Genomic DNA, 9,449 nt, shown 5'->3' on the forward strand with positions numbered 1-9,449 from the left:
TCATACACCTAGTTTACGCCATTATAGGATTTGGGAGTGCCCTGCTCACATCTTAAGAAAGAAAGAAGGCAAACTGGAATCGCGAACTGAAGTTTGCATGTTTGTCGAAAATTCTAAAGAGACTAGGGGTGGAGTATTCTATAGTCACAAGGATAACAAAGTGTTTGTTTCTACAAATGCTACATTCCTTGAAGATAACTATATGAAAGACAACAAACCGAAAAGTGAAATTGTATTAGAGGAAATGCTCACAGATACTGTTCCTTCAAATGTACCATCTTCTTCTACTCAAGAAGAGGAACATCCCACTCCCTCAGTTGTAGCAACTGAGAAAACTACTACTAAAGCTCCTGTTCAGAAGGTCACCGCTCCTCGTCGTAGTGGGAGGGTTTCTACAAAAGCATCTCGTTATGGCTTGGATGGTGAAATCAATATGGTCGTTGGTAACGGTATTGATGACGACCCATTAACCTATAAACAGGCAATGGCAAGTCCGCAACGGAAGCGATGGTCAGCCGGTATGGATTCAGAAATGGATTCCATGAAAAAGAACAAAGTCTGGGAATATGTAGAACCACCTGATGATTTTCGTCCAATTGGATGTAAATGGGTCTACAAGAAGAAAAGAGGTGCTGGAGGCGAAGTCGAAACTTTCAAAGCTAGATTGTTCGCCAAGGGTTATACCCAAAGAGAAGGTGTGGACTATGAGGAAACTTTTAGTCCGGTTGCCATGCTCAAATCCATCCGAATTCTTCTCTCCATAGCTGCCGCTTTAGATTATGAAATTTGGCAAATGGATGTCAAGACAGCCTTTCTTAATGGGCTTCTTGAAGAAACCATCTATATGGAGCAACCAGAAGGTTATGTTCTTCCTGGGCAGGAGAATAAAGTTTGCAAATTAAATAGGTCCATATATGGACTTAAGCAAGCTTCTCGCTCATGGAATAAAAGGTTTGATGAGATCATCAAAACCTACGGCTTTCATCAGAATGAAGATGAACCTTGTGTTTTCCAACTCAAGGAAAACCAAGTAGTAGTATTCCTGGTCCTTTATGTTGATGACATTTTAATCATTGGAAACAATGTCAAGAAAATGACTCACATCAAGGAATGGCTTGACACTCAATTCGACATGAAAGACTTGGGTGAGGCAGCCTATGTTCTTGGTATTCAGATTGTCAGAAACCGAAAGAACAGATCCCTTGCTCTCTCTCAAACAGCTTACATTGACAAAGTTCTAGAGAGATTTTCCATGACCAATACCAATGGGGAAAACATGCCCTCTAGACATGGTATCCGTCTATCTAAGGAACAGTGTCCTACTGATCCTCAAGAGATAGAAGACATGGCAAAAATTCCTTATGCTTCTGCAGTTGGAAGTCTAATGTATGCTATGCTATGCACTAGACCTGACATCTGCTATGCAGTTGGAATCGTGAGCAGTATCGATCAAATCCAGGACGGGTACATTGGAATGCTGTTAAGTATATTTTGAAATACTTAAAGAGTACAAGAGATTATGTATTAGTCTACAAGGGTGGTGCTTTAAATCCCTTAGGCTATACAGACTCAGATTTCCAGGGATGTCTTGAAGACAGGAAATCTACATCTGGGATGGTGTTTACTCTTGGGGGTGGAGCAGTGGTTTGGAGAAGTGCTAAACAAACTGCGATTTCGGATTCTACCATGGAGGCAGAATACATAGCTGCGGCTGAAGCAGCTAAAGAGGTTGTCTGGCTTAGGAAGTTCTTCACTAGTCTCGGTGTAGTTCCTGGAATGGAAAGGCCTCTAGTCCTGCGTTGTGATAACACTGGAGCTATAGCCAACAGTAAGGAACCTCGGAGCCACAAGAGAAGTAAGCATATAGAAAGAAAGTATCATATTATCAGAGAATATGTGGCAAGAGGGGATGTACTGGTGGAGAAAGTGGATACGCAGGATAACTTGGCTGATCCATTCACCAAAGTCTTGGCAGTAACTTCATTCGAAAAGCACCGTCAGAATTTAGGATTAATTGAAATGTACTGATTTGTTTTATATTAGTGCAAGTGGGAGTTTGTTGGGTTTTATGCCCTAAATAAAACTCTGTTTCAATGTAATCCAGATTATTCAATATCAATAAAGTAACAGAAGTAATTTTTCATTCACTTGTGTATGTTTTGGTTCACTTAATCAATTGCTTGTCTATTTGATTTATAAATTCATCCAAATCCCTTTTCACATACTTTATCATGTTTATTGTGTTGTCAACACAGTGGAAAATAAACATGACTATGTGAATAAAGTATTCCTAGATTTATCAGAACACTGGGTTTTACTGATATGATAATCTACAACAGAGTTTACTTACATTTGGAGAAATGTTATGTTCTTTCCAGAACATAGGTTAAAGTAAAGCTCAGGTTGGATGCATGGAGTATGCATTGGAATGGACCGATATTGAACTTTGAATTAGATTTTGAAACTTACCGTAAACATCTATTCAATTCAATATCATAAGTTGATCCTAGATCACATGATCGAAATCCTGATATGGTTAGGCTTAATTTCAAGAGTATTATTCGTGTTCTTTGATTTGTTAGTTAAGCCTAATCTTTAGTCTGGGCAATACATACATTTTGGGAACACGGTAGTGCGATTGAGTGGGAGCGCTAACATAAATATGGAATCTATAGCTTCTATCTGGCGAATAGTAAGCAAAGGGTGATTTCCTTCGAGCTTAACCAAACGAGATAAATGATTGAGTACTCATTTCACTTAGTTGAAATATCATTTATACAGGGTTAAGTGTTTTAAGGATAACATACATTGTAGGATGTTACAGTAATTTAGTCCCTTTACAGTGTAAATCATCCATATAGAGGATCATTGATCACATTAGGATTATAACAATGGATAACTAATAATGTGTCTATATGGTGGAACATATAGAGCATTCTATATACTGAGAGTGCAATTCTGAGTTCTATGTGTGGATTCAACGAAGAATTAATAAGTCAGTTAATTTAAGTGGTAAATTCTAGATCTGCTTATTGGAAGATCGGATATATAGATCCATGGTCCCCTCACTAGTTGAGATGATATTACTTGTAAGACTCATTTAATTGATTTTAATTAATCAATTAAAAATTCTCAAGATAGACTTGTCTATTTGAGAATTTATCACTTATTAAGGGCAAAACAGTAAATAGAGATTTTGAAGGGCATATTTATTAATTAGGAAACTTTAATTAGTTTCATTATTAATAAAATAAATGACAATATATTATTTGATAATTAATTTTAATTATTAAATAATTAGATTTGACATTTATGTGGTTGAACAAAGGAATTGGCAGTTTTTGACAAAACAGGAAACTATCAGTGTAGGAAAAAGGAAAGTTGGAAAAGTGGCAAGCCTTGTTTCCACAATGCCTAGGCCGGCCACTTAGCTTCATTTTCTCTTTGATTTTTTCAATTCCAAATGTCAATCATAGCCCTGGGTGGTCTTCTATAAATAGAAGGCAAAGGCTTCAGAGTTGAACACAACTGTACAACCTTTTCACAACATTATTCTGAAAGAATTTTCTCTCAGAAAATTCTCTCTGAGCCGCCACCCTCTCTCTCTCTCTCTTCCTTCACTGTTGCGAAAAGTATAAGTGCTAGAGTAGTGCCCACACACATCAAGTAATACCTCAATCATAGTGAGGAAGGCTGTGTAGAATTCAGAAACAACAAAGAAGGACTATCGGGCTCAGATCTTGATTATACTCTGCTACAGAAAGGAATCAAGGGTTAGAGATCTGAGTGGGAGGAGACATATATTCTGCTGCAATCACTGTAAGATTTCTGATACTCTTATGTGTTTAATTTCCTATCGTTTTAGAAGTTCATATTTAGGTTGTTAAATCAACATACTTGTGAGTAAATCTAAGTTCCTGGTAAAATAACTTCCAACAAGGACCTCACTTGCGTGAGTATACTACTTGATTGCGTGCACTTGCGTAGTAATTAATAATTTTCGCAACAAGTTTTTGGCGCCGTTGCCGGGGAATTGTTTAAAGATTAATATTACACAAAATTATACTAACTTCTACTTTGGTTTATTTCTCTTGCTAAATTTCTAACCTGTCTCTTGCAAAGCTACTTTTACCTATTTCATGTATCTTGAGTGCATGCGCCGCCAAGGGCAAGCAGTTGTATTACCCGTCGACCCTAAAATCGAGAAAACTTGTAGGAGGAACAAAAGGCAAGAGAGAGTTTCAGCCCCTGTTGAAACACCAGAAATCATGGCTGACAACGCTAATGTTGTGAATAATGCTGCAAACAACGGTAATAATGGTGGTGTCGTGGAAGATCAAGCTAATGGCCGTAGCTTGAGAGATTACATCCTCCCAACTCTTACGGGGGTGCAGTCATGTATCAGGCCACCGACAATGGATGCGAATAACTTTGAGATCAAACCTGCCATACTTCAAATGGTGCAGTCTTCAGTTCAGTTTGGTGGCCTCCCTTCTGAAGATCCTAATCTGCATCTCTCGAACTTCATGGAACTTTGTGAGACTTTTAAAGTCAATGGAGTTAGTGATGATGTCATTCGTTTGAGACTGTTTCCATTCTCAGAGCCAAGAGCTGGTTATTCTCCTTGCCACCAAATTCCATAGCAACATGGACAGACTTAGCAACTAAATTTCTGTCTAAGTTCTTTCCCCCAGCAAAGTCTGTTAAGCTGCGAGGAGAGATCAACAATTTCTGTCAACAAGAGAATGAGTCTCTCTATGAGTCTTCGGAGAGGTTCAAGGACTTAATCAGAAAGTGTCCTCATCATGGTATTGAGAAGTGGATGTTGGTTCATAATTTCTATAACGGGTTGGTTGGTAACACTAGAACCCTGATAGATGCAGCAGCTGGTGGAGCCTTTATGAGAAAGAGTGCTAATGAGGCTTATGATCTATTGGAGGAGATGGCTATAAACAATCAGCAGTGGCCAACTGAAAGGAGTCAAACTAAGAAGGTAGCTGGTGTGCTAGAGGTGGATGCCATTACAAAGCTGACAGCTTAGGTTGAGGCCCTAACAAAGCTGATTGCAGTGCAAGCCAAACAAGCTCAAGTGGTTTGTGAGATATGTGGAGGTCCCCATCACTTTTCTGAGTGTTAGGCAGATGTGGATGATTTGCCAATGGATCAAGCAAAAGCCATTGGAAACTATTCCCAAAACAATAATTATGGGCACAACCAACAGGGGTTCTACCAGTAGAGAAACCAGCCCCAACAAAGCCAACAACAGCTGCAACAACAAAGTTCTAGTGGAGGCTCCACTATCCAAGCTGATTTATTGCTCCAATTCATGATGGAAACTAGAGCCTCTATTAAAACTCTAGAAACTCAAATGGAACAATTGGCTACTCAAGTGGAAAAACAAGCTCAAGGAAATTCGCCTAGCACTAATGATGCAAAAGGAAAAGAACAATGTAAAGCAATTACCTTAAGGAGTGGAAAGAAATATGATGGGCCTGAGATGATACAACCAGTGGATGAAGAGATTAAAGATCAAACAGCACCAACTCAAGCATCATCAGATAAGAAGATTACTGATAGTCCAGCACCACCACAGCAGTCTCCACCAATCAGTATTGATCATCATGTGAAAATACCCTATCCTCAGAGACTCCGAAAGACCAATCTAGACAAGCAGTTCACAAAATTTCTAGAGGTCTTTAAAAGATTACACATCAACATTCCTTTTGCTGAAGCTTTGGAACAAATGCCCCGTTATGTGAAGTTCATGAAGGAGATTCTGTCAAAGAAGAGAAAAATGGAGGACTATAAAACAGTGGCATTAACTGAGGAGTGTAGCGCCATTTTGCAAAAGAAACTACCGCCCAAGCTTAAAGATCCGGGTAGTTTCAATATTCCATGCTCTATAGGGGGTTCGGTGGAAACTAAAGCTCTTTGTGATCTGGGAGCAAGCATTAATCTAATGCCCTTGTCTGTCTTCAAAAGGCTAGGATTGGGAAAAGCAAAGCCCACAACAGTGACTTTACAACTGGCAGATCGTTCTTTGACTCATCCTCATGGGATAATTGAAGATGTACTGGTGAAGGTTGGTAAGTTTATCTTCCCTGTTGATTTCCTAATTCTTGATATGGAGGAAGATTCAACTATTCCCATTATTTTGGGAAGACCATTCTTAGCCACGGGTCGAGCATTAATAGATGTTCAAAAGGGGGAGTTAAAGTTGCGAGTGCAAGATGAAGAGGTCAATTTTAATATTTTTACCCCAACTGACATTCCTACCTGTTGCAAGATTGAGATGGTGAAGGGTTCTTTTGTTAAAGCTAATAAGAAGAGAGCAAAGCCTAAAGAGAGACTTCGAACGATTCGACGTCGTTGGAAAAGATTGATGTGTGGTAGTTCTGAAGGTGAACATACTCTTGTGCAAAACTCTGAAATTCGCAACATTGGAGGTCAATTTTCTTCATTTGGTACAAGGACCCTATTGGATGCAAGAGGTGGACTTGATCCAATTTGAAGCAGTATTGAGGCCAAACCCCTTCTGATGGGGGTTCAGGTAAGTCCTTCTCACCTTGAGTATAATAGCATATTGGGGACAATGTCATATTTAGTTTGGGGGGAGAGACTTAAAATTATTAAAATTTTTAAATTCTGCACTTTAATTTCTGCATTTTAATTTTCTGTTTTAGTTTTTCAAGGAATGGCAATAAGCTTGACGATAGTTGTATACTGCTGATTAGTGTGATGTGTTCTGAAATTGTAAAATAACTGTGTGCTTGATTCTGTTAACTCTTTGGATTAGTTTGGATGCTTAGAAACCTGTGTTTATCTGGAAATATTCAATCTGTAAAAATTGTTATAATTGTTTTACTATGGTTTGTGGTAAGATTGACAGGATAGCTTAGAACTTGCATGTTTATTCTTTTGAGACGAAATCCTTGATAGTGTTCAATTGGAATATGATTTAGGCATTTGTTGGATAGTTTGAGCATTTCAAGCCTACCGTAATAATGTGTATCCCTAGTTAACCTTTTGAGCCTAAACCTGTTATGTTTTTCATCCATTGATTTAAAAAAACTGTAACCACACTATTAATTTTTCTTCACCATGTTATCCATGATATCATAAGCTACATGATTAGTTTGGGGAGGAGAAACATTGAGTGTGAGGAAATAGTGAGAGGGAGAAAAACTTGTGAGAATGAGAAGAGAAAAAAATTGTGTAATTCAATGTCACTAAAAAAATGAAATATATATATAAAAAAAAACAATAAAAAGTAAAAATATGTGTTGAAAAAAATAAATAAATAAATAAATATGATTTCAGTGATGTTGGAAAATAATAGAGATGTCTTCTATCAATCTTGGTAAATTTGGGAACATTATGGGGTTTTAGAAAAAGAAAAGTAAAAAGCTTGTGGGTTCTGTTTGTGTGCTTATGATATCTTGAGCAAAAATTGTCTTTAGCCTATCCCTGAATATCTGAGCCATATTACCTAAGCCTTGAAAAGACCTAATGATTCCAAAGAATACTGTCAACATTAGTGGAGAAAGGTAAGCATGCAAGCTTATGAGTTATCGGGCTGTGGAACTGTTGGAAAGAGTAAAACTTTCATAACAATGTTTCACATTTGAATAAATTTTTGCAGTTGTTCATAGTGTTATTAATTGAGCATTCGAGTTAATTGTTAGAGTTAGTAGGATCGAAATTCTAGTTTATACAAGGAAGTAAGCAGAGCATGAGTCAGCAGCGTAGTGATTATCTGATAGTGTAGTTAGTTTTTTTACCTTACTCGGGGGCGAGTAAGAATCTAGTTTGGGGGAATTTGTTAGGCTAAAATTAGTCTAAATTTCGAGTTGTATTTTCGGTTAGTTTTCACTCTTTGTTTCTAGTTTTAGGACTATTTTATGCTTGATTCTTTTGTTTCAGGTCCTTGGGTGTTTAAAGAAAGTATGTACAAGAATTGAGGACAAGTGGTGAAAGAATCGAGAAGAAAAACCAAGATTGGTGTCTCTGCCTGTTCCAGTCGCGACGGGGGCTTTGCCAATCGCAACGGGGAACCAGAGACGGGATTTTTGGGCAGTTTTGTAATTTCACGAATTTTAAGGATGAGACTTGGTTTAAATAGATGGAGTTCGTGGAAATTAGGGTTTATTCAGAATTGGAGCCCTAGAAACAAAGGAGGAGGCTAGAAGAGCAGCTTGTGGCGACCCGGATCAATTGCTTCAACTAGTTCTTTCTCTTCTCTTTAATTTTTCTATGCTATTTTCTGTTTCAATGTTAATTATGGATTTGATTATGGATGTCTTGAACTAAACTCCTATTTAGGGAGAATGATGAATGTTGTTTACGTTTTTCCTAGTTAATGAATAATTTCCATTCCTCCATCTTGATTGTGAACACTATTCATATTTGTGTTTAATTTCCATGTGCAAGATTGATCACCTTTTACATGTTTTATGATCTCAATTCGAAATCTGAAAAGTGAGAATTGAGAATGCTAAAATTGGATAGTCTAGGTTTTGATGTGAAACGAAAGTATTTACATAGCCTTTGTGACATTTAGATTATTGCTTAATGCTGATTTCATGTTAGTTTAATTAAGAGATTAATTAGAGAGCATGAGATTTAGAACCTAGAAGATCTGAAAAGAGCTAGGTTAATTTATAATCTGTCATTCACTTCAAGAGAAGGATAGCAATTAGACATTAACATTGGTAACTTAACAACAGGATTCGTCTCCCTATTCTCTCATCTTGATTAATATTCACTTGTTTCTTTAAGTTTCTTGAATTTCTTTCTTCCTTTTTCAATCATAAATACTTTTGATTTACCAAATAGAATTATAAGTATAGTTTAGTAGTAATTAATCCAATTCCCTGTGGTTGGACCTCACTTGCGTGAGTATACTACTTGATTGCGTGCACTTACGTAGTAATTAATAATTTTCGCAACATACGCAACTTAGTTAGTTACAATATGTATGTAATAAAAAAATGATATTTATAGATATAATATTAGTTTTAATGTAATGGTTAAACTAGATTACATATAGGATAGAGATCAATAATTCAATTAAAGAACATTTTTTTTAAGTTTATTTTTGCCATTGCCTTACCAAAAAACATTAGGTCTCCCTTACTTTAAATTCTGGGTCTGCAACTGATGGTAGGCACATGAATTTTATCTCTACGATAGAGATATTTTTACAGCCATAAATTAAAACTATAAAGGTGATAAATGAATGAGTATACAATAATAATGAATATTTAGGGTGTATTAAATTATTCTTAATTTTTATTTTTTTAATAATATTTTGGAATTGATGGTGTAAATTAATGTGCTCTTGCTTTTTTTATTTATTTTTCTCTTCTCACGAATTAATTCCTCTTCTTTTTCACCACCTTCTTCTATACTATCTCAATATTTTTTTTATTTTTCTAATTTTACATCTC

At 36.6% G+C, this 9,449-nt stretch overlaps 1 non-coding gene across 1 annotated transcript; it reads right to left on the reverse strand.

Annotated features, from left to right (window-relative positions):
* Positions 1–4,705: 4,705 nt before the first annotated feature.
* On the reverse strand, positions 4,706–4,812 carry LOC115703332 (small nucleolar RNA R71). The gene has a single exon (XR_009685443.1). It is a non-coding gene; the product is annotated as a small nucleolar RNA R71 (small nucleolar RNA).
* Between the last annotated feature and the right edge of the window lie 4,637 nt (positions 4,813–9,449).

The sequence above is a fragment of the Cannabis sativa genome, chromosome X, assembly GCF_029168945.1.
Source record: "Cannabis sativa cultivar Pink pepper isolate KNU-18-1 chromosome X, ASM2916894v1, whole genome shotgun sequence".
Taxonomy (NCBI): Eukaryota; Viridiplantae; Streptophyta; class Magnoliopsida; order Rosales; family Cannabaceae; genus Cannabis; species Cannabis sativa.